At 42.8% G+C, this 6,918-nt stretch overlaps 1 pseudogene; it reads left to right on the top strand.

The window, feature by feature from the left end:
• The first annotated feature begins 4,455 nt into the window (after positions 1 to 4,455).
• On the top strand, positions 4,456 to 6,477 carry LOC103245187 (RUN domain-containing protein 1-like; annotated as a pseudogene).
• The last annotated feature ends 441 nt before the right edge of the window (positions 6,478 to 6,918 follow it).

Below are 6,918 nucleotides of genomic sequence, written 5' to 3'. Positions count from 1 at the left end.
GAATGAACATGGAATTTTAATAGGAATTGCATTGAATCTGTAGATCACTTTGGGCTGTATAGTCATTTTAACGATATTAATTCTTTCAATCCATGAACATGGAGTGTTTTTCCATTCATTTGTGTCATTCTTTTCATCAGTGTTTTCTAGTTTTCCTTGTAGAGATCTTTCACCTCCTTGGTTAAATATATTCCTAGGTATTTTATTTTTTGTAGCTACTGTAAATGGGATTGCTTTCTTGTATATTGATTTTGTATCCTAAAACTTTGCTGAATTCATTCATCAAACCTGAGAGTTTTTTGTTTTTGGAGGAATTTTTAGGTTTTTCTAGACATAAGATCACATCATCATCAAACAGAGGTACTTTAACTTCCCTTTTCCAATTGTATGCCTTTATTTCTTTTTCTTGCCTGATTGCTCTGGCAAGGACTTCCAGTACTATGTAGAATAGGAATGGTGAGAGTGGGCATTCTTGTCTTATTCCAGGTCTTAGGGAGATTGCTTTAAACTTTTCCCTCTTCAGTATGATATTGGCCATGGGTTTGCTGTATATGGCCCTTGTTATTTTGAGGTATGTTCCTTCTTTGCCTATTCTGTTGAGGGTTTTTATCATGAGGGAATGCTGGATTTTATAAAATTATTTTTCTTCATCTATTAAGATAATCATATTGTTTTTGTCCTTAATTATGTGATAAATCACAGTTATTGATTAGATAAATCAATAAATAGTCTAGCTAGAAGTTTGTCAATTTTGCTTATCTTTTCAAAGAACCAACTTTTTGTTTTGTTGATCCTTTTTATAATTTTTTTTTGTTTTCAATTTCATTTAGTTCTGCTCTGATCTTTATTATTTCTTTTCATTTGCTAGCTTTGGGTTGGGTTTGTTCTTGTTTTTCTAGTTCCTGGAGGTGTGATAGTAAGTTGTTAATTGGTGATCTTTCTATTTTGTTTTGACGTAGGCACTTAACTCTGTAAGCATCCCTCTTAGCACTAATTGTTTTTTATATATCCCAGAATTATGTTATATATCCATTTTCATTCATTTCAATTTTTTTTTTTTTTTTTTTGAGATGGAGTTTCAGTCTTGTTGCCCAGGCTGGAGTGCAATGGTGTGATCTTGGCTCACTGCAACCTCTGCTTCCCAGGTTCATGTGATTCTCCGGTCTCAGCCTCCTGAGTAGCTGGGATTGTAGGTGCATGCCACCACACCCGGCAAATTTTTGTATTTTAGTAAAGATGGGTTTTCATCATATTGGTCAGGCTGGTCTCGAACTCCTGACCTCAGATGATCCACCCACCTCGGCTTCCCAAAGTGTTGGGATTACAGGCATGAGCCACTGCACCCGGCCAAAAAAATTTTAAATTTCCATCTTAATTTCATCATGGACCCAAAGATCCTTAAGGGACATATTGTTTAATTTTCATGTATTTGTATAGTTTTGAATGTTCCTCATGGTATTGATTTCCAGTTTTGTTTCCCTGTGGTCTGAGAAGACACTTGATATGGTTTCAGTTTTTAAAAATTTATTGAGACTGATTTGTGGACTAACATACAATATGTCTTAGAGAATATTCTATGTGCTGATAAGTAGAATGTATACTCTGCGATTGTTGGTTAGAATGTTCTGTAAATATGATTGGGTCCATTTGGCCTAGAGTCCAATTTGAGTCTAGCGTTTCTTTGTTGATTTTCTGTTTCAGTGATCTGTCTAATGCTATGAGTGGGGTAGTGAAGTCCCCCAGTATCATTATATTGCTGTCTCTTTCTTTAGGTCTAGTAATACTTGTTTTATAAATCTGGATGCTCCAGTATTTGATGTATATATATTTAGAATTGCTATATACTCTTCTTGAATTGATCTCTTTACCATTATATAATTATTTTCTTCTTTTTAAACTATTTTTGATTTAATATCTATTTTATCTGATACAAGTATAGCTACTCCTGCTCGCTTTTGGTTTCTGTTTGTATAGAATATCTTTTTCCATCTTTTAATCTTCATTCCCTAAGTGTCTTTACCAGTAAAGTGAGTTTTTCTAAGTGGCATATAGTTGGTTCGTTTTAAAGCTCAATCCTGTAATCTATGTCTTTTAATTGGGATCTTTATTTAGTCCAACTTGGCTTAAGATAACTTGAAATGGGCTATGAAGCTGTTGAGCAAGGGTGATGTGGTCTTCACTAAGAAGGTATACAGGTTGATGTTGGCTAATTTCCACACTGGTACAAACATTGATGTCTCCATGCAAGAAAAAGGTGAAAGAGCAGGACAGTCATTCACTTTTATTTACAGGTTTTTAATCTTTTTCGTGAGACTATACAAACCACTTGCCAATATGTACAAAGTTCTGGTTCATTAAACACCATCCCAGCAGACTGTGAACTGCTTTGAAAAGCAGAGTATGGCATTCATAGTAAAGTCTTTTCTCCCACACTCCATTTTCAAGGTCAGCAAAATTGGGGTCTTTGCCCCACCAAAATATTGACAATTCTCTTCTTCTAGGTGTTTGATCTTGCTACCAAACACCAACTGTATCTGTCTTAAGGCAGCGATTAAAGCTGTTCAAATTAGGGTCACCTTGAGTTGTGGGAAACATATTGGGGCAGAAGTTGGGCCTTGCCATACGTATCTTTTCCATTTAATCCCTGTCAAGTCAGCCAGGCAGAAGAGGTCATGGTGACCATCTTGCAGGCTGGCCTGGTTCATCATGAAGGAGGAATTCATCATCTCTTGTAGCAGCTGCCACCAGCACCACAGCCACCATCTGCCATTACTGCCACCGCCAACCACAGATAGAAACACTGGACACTGGGGAGGGTGAGAGATAGGTGGTGGTTGGAGGAGTTGAGGAAAAGGAGGTTGCTGGGCCACCTGCCACTTCTACTCACCCCTTGCCACTGCCATGAGCATCCACTGCCACTTGGCTGGCACACAGCCACCTGGGCCTGAGGGCCAGAGGAGGGGGGCAATGCTGTACTCACCCAGCAGGCTGGACTGTGGAACCTATGGACGGACAGCTGTCTCTCTCAGAAGGACAGAGGAGATGTGTGGCCTTTTCACAGGAACAATAATAAATTACACAATAAATAATTAAAATTGGGTCAGAGCTGGCAAAGCCCAAGCCCTGGAGGGTTCTTCCAGGTGGGGAGGTGCTTGCACAGGGGCAGGAAAGCTGAGAATGGGGAGAGAAGCCCAGGCCCCCAGCCTGGCAGTGGTAATGTCCTTACGCCTAGAGTCTCCTCAATGGTGGCAGAATTTTCAGACTCGGACCATTCTCTGGCTCCATCTTTGTATTGTCTCTTGATGAGCCAGACTAACATTGGCCCTCCTGCTGCCTCACTGCCTGGATGCCATAGTCTCCCCCATTTTATGAGCCCAGCAGGCAATGGTTTTCCCCCACTTTAATTGAATTTCTTAGGTTTTCTTATTTGTTTATTTATTTGAGACAGAGTTTCGCTCTTGTTGCCCAGGCTGGAGTACAATGGCACGATCTTGGCTCGCTGCAACCTCCACCTCCCGGGTACAAGCGATTCTCCTGCTTCAGCCTCCCGAGTAGGTGGGATTACAGGCATGTGCCACCACACCCAGCTAATTTTGTATTTTTAGTAGAGATGGGGTTTTGCCATGTTCGTAAAGCTGGTCTCGAACTCCTGACCTCAGTGATCTGCCCACCTCGGCCTCCCAAAGTGCTGGGATTACAGGCGTGAGCCACCGTGCCCAGCTCTCTTCACTTTAATTGTGGCCACAGGGACCAGCTTGCCCTCTCTGGGGTAAAGTTAATTTTAACATTATATTTAACTTAACACAATATACCCCAAATATTAACTATTTCAATGTGTAACAATATAAAAACTATTAAAATATTTTACATTTTTTGTATTACAGTTTTAAAATCTAATATTTATTTTATACTATGGTACGTCTCAATTCAGATTAGTCACATTTCACGTGCTCAATGTGACTAGCAACTACTATATTAATGCAGGCATACAAGAAATATTATAGCATTAAGTGCTTATATAAAAAAGAAAATAGGTCTCTAATCGATAGTCCAAACTCTGATGTCAAACAACTAGGAAAAAAATTAACTCAAAGCAAGGTGAAGGGGAGAAAAGGAAGAAAAATGCACAAAAGTGAAAACAGTGTAAAAACAATAGAGGAAAATTAATAAACCAGAAAGTTATTTGTTTGAAAAGATCAATAAAATCTACCAAACAGTTCAAGAAAAAAAAGACAGAAGACACAGAATACCAATATCAGAAATGAAAAATAGGACATCACTCTAGATTCTATTGACATTAAAAGGATAATAAGGAAATATTAAAAAGAACCCTAGGTGGGAGGCTGAGGCGGGTGGATCACCTGAGGTCCGGAGTTTGAGACCAGCCTGACCAACATGGTGAAACCCCCTCTCTACCAAAAATATGCAAATTAACTGCCACAGTTGTGGGGCGAGGACCAGAATAAGCAGGACAAACAAGAGTGTCTGGAAACCCAAAGGCAGAAGCAGAAAGAACGGATACTGCAGCTCAAGACCCAGCTAGATGACCTGGAAACATTTGCCTATCCAAAAGCAGTTATGATGCCCTGCCGCAGTTCATGGTGTTGGAAAGACAGTGGGTGATCCTAGACGAGTTAATAAAGAAACTGGACATGAATCTGAATGAGGACATCAGTTCCGTTCCCCGTCCACGGAAGAGCTTGTTCAGTGTGTAGATGCAGTAGTGGCTCACGTCGTCAACCCAGCCCTACTCAAAGATCGGTTGGTTGAGCAACTGGAAACTCAGATCGGAGACTTCTACATGTTCATCAGCCTCATCCAAGATGAAGTGGGAAGCCCCTTGCAGACAGGTGGTGGACACTGTGAGTGCAAGACCTCTGGGAAGACAGGAAATGGCTCCACCAGAACTGGCAGCAGCAGACCGCTGCCTCCAGGACACAGCGAAACAAAGGCAGGGGAGGTGGAGAAAGTCCAGGAGACAGGGCTGCACCTGATACTGCAAGTGCTGGCAATGCTCCAGATTTTGCTGTTAGCTAATTTGGTTGTGCCACAGTGCAGATCCCTCCAACCCTGTAACAGAGGAGCCAGGCTGACAGATTATGCTCCTTTGCTGAAGAGGCTGGAGGTGTCAGTGGACAGAGTAAGCAGCTAGCCTTGAGGCACCAGTCACACGACCATGTCACCACCTCTGCCATCCTCCAGGACCTCTCTCTGGCAGGCAAGGATGAACTGGCCATGTGGCTATGTGGAAGGCGCTGATGGTGGCTGTGAGGGACCTGCTAGCCCATGGACTATATGCCTCCTCCTCAGGAATGAGCCTCGTCATGGCTCCTATTGGGTGTTTGCTGCCAACCTTCTCCTCAGCCCCTGAGCCCATGCACCCCTGGGAGCTCTTTGTAAAGTACTGAAACCACCTTTGCAAAATTATGACTGAGACAGTGAAAGAGATCTAACCTAACACACTCCATCTTGCTTCTAACTTGCGAGCTGTCTTTGTTCATTCCTGGGCACAAGTTGAACTAACTATGGGAGAAACTTAGTTTGTACTTTATAGTTTAAACGAAAATGGTAACAGCCCTTTCCCAAAGCAGACCTCCTTACCTGGGGACTAGACTAACATTAGCCACAGGATTAGAAATTATGGTTTAGGAGTCATGCAGCTGCAGATTGCAAGATTCTGACCCTCCCTAAACTGCTCCTAAGATCAGTGCTTGAGATATTTTGCAGACTCCGCACTTGATGGATCAGCTGGCACCACCCAGATTGATAAACTGGCTCGTCTGATCTTGTGGCCCCTACCCAGGAACTGACTCAGCGCAAGAAGACAGCTTTGACTCCCTATGATTTCATCCCTGACCAATCGGCACTCCTGGCTCACTGGCTTACCCCCACCCACCATGTCATCCTTAAAAACTCTGCTCCCCGAATGCTTGGAGAGACTGATTTGAGTAATAGTAAAACTCCGGTCTCCTGCATAGCCGACTTTGTGTGAATTACTCATTCTCTATTGCAATTCTGTCTTGATGAATCTGCTCTGTGTAGGCAGCCAGCAAGGTGAATCCCTTGGGGGGTTACAGTACTACTATGCTAAAAATGGCGGTGCTTATGCCCAGACCGGAAGCTCTCCCAGTCTTTGCCCTTTCTGTTACAGGAGGCACTGTTGTGACCCCCAAAGAGAGCCTACTGACCGTCATCCACATGGTGCTGACAGAGCACAACCCTTGTAAGCACAGTGTAGACTGAGAATTGAAGGCTTTGGTGTGCATGGCACTGAATGAGCGGCATCTGATGTCCTGGGTGAACCTCATCTGCAAATCCGGGTCACTCATTGAGCCTCACTACCAGCCTGGGAGCTATGGAGCACACACAGGCTTTGAGAGTGCCCTCAACCTGCACAGTCACCTCAGCAGCCTCAAGTTCAGCCTCCCTGTAGATCTGGCCATGAGCCAGCTCAAAAATACCAAAGATGCCTTTTGATGAGAATGCCCTGACCCCAGGCAAGCTCCTGGCTCAGTAGGGATAGATGTATTAGTCTTCTAGCATAGAAGCAAGGAATCAAAGGTGGGGTTAAAGGCTTTTTTCCCAGACGCTGCTTAGGTCATCTGCCAAATGAGTGCAAAGTGTGTTTTTCCCACCAACTTAGCATCTTGGAAAGATGTGCTGGAGACCCCCTTGTTGAGAAGGTTCTGCCCTGGTGTGTAGCCACAGTGTACATATGGGCACATGTGCTTGAGCCTGCGTTAAAGGAATCAATAGTGGCACATAGTACCCCAACTCATTGTGCCACATCTGATTCTCAGAAAACCTGGGTTGCTTTAACCATTCTTTTTATGGCCGTGAGTGACAACATAATGAGTCATTGGTCCCAGAATAATTTTGCTTGGAGGAACCTGTTGGTTGAGCCATCTTTGTTCACTT

Source organism: Chlorocebus sabaeus, chromosome 23 (assembly GCF_047675955.1).
Source record: "Chlorocebus sabaeus isolate Y175 chromosome 23, mChlSab1.0.hap1, whole genome shotgun sequence".
NCBI lineage: Eukaryota > Metazoa > Chordata > Mammalia > Primates > Cercopithecidae > Chlorocebus > Chlorocebus sabaeus.
Note: the sequence above shows the minus strand (reverse complement) of the source record. Positions and strands in the feature narration are given on the sequence as shown.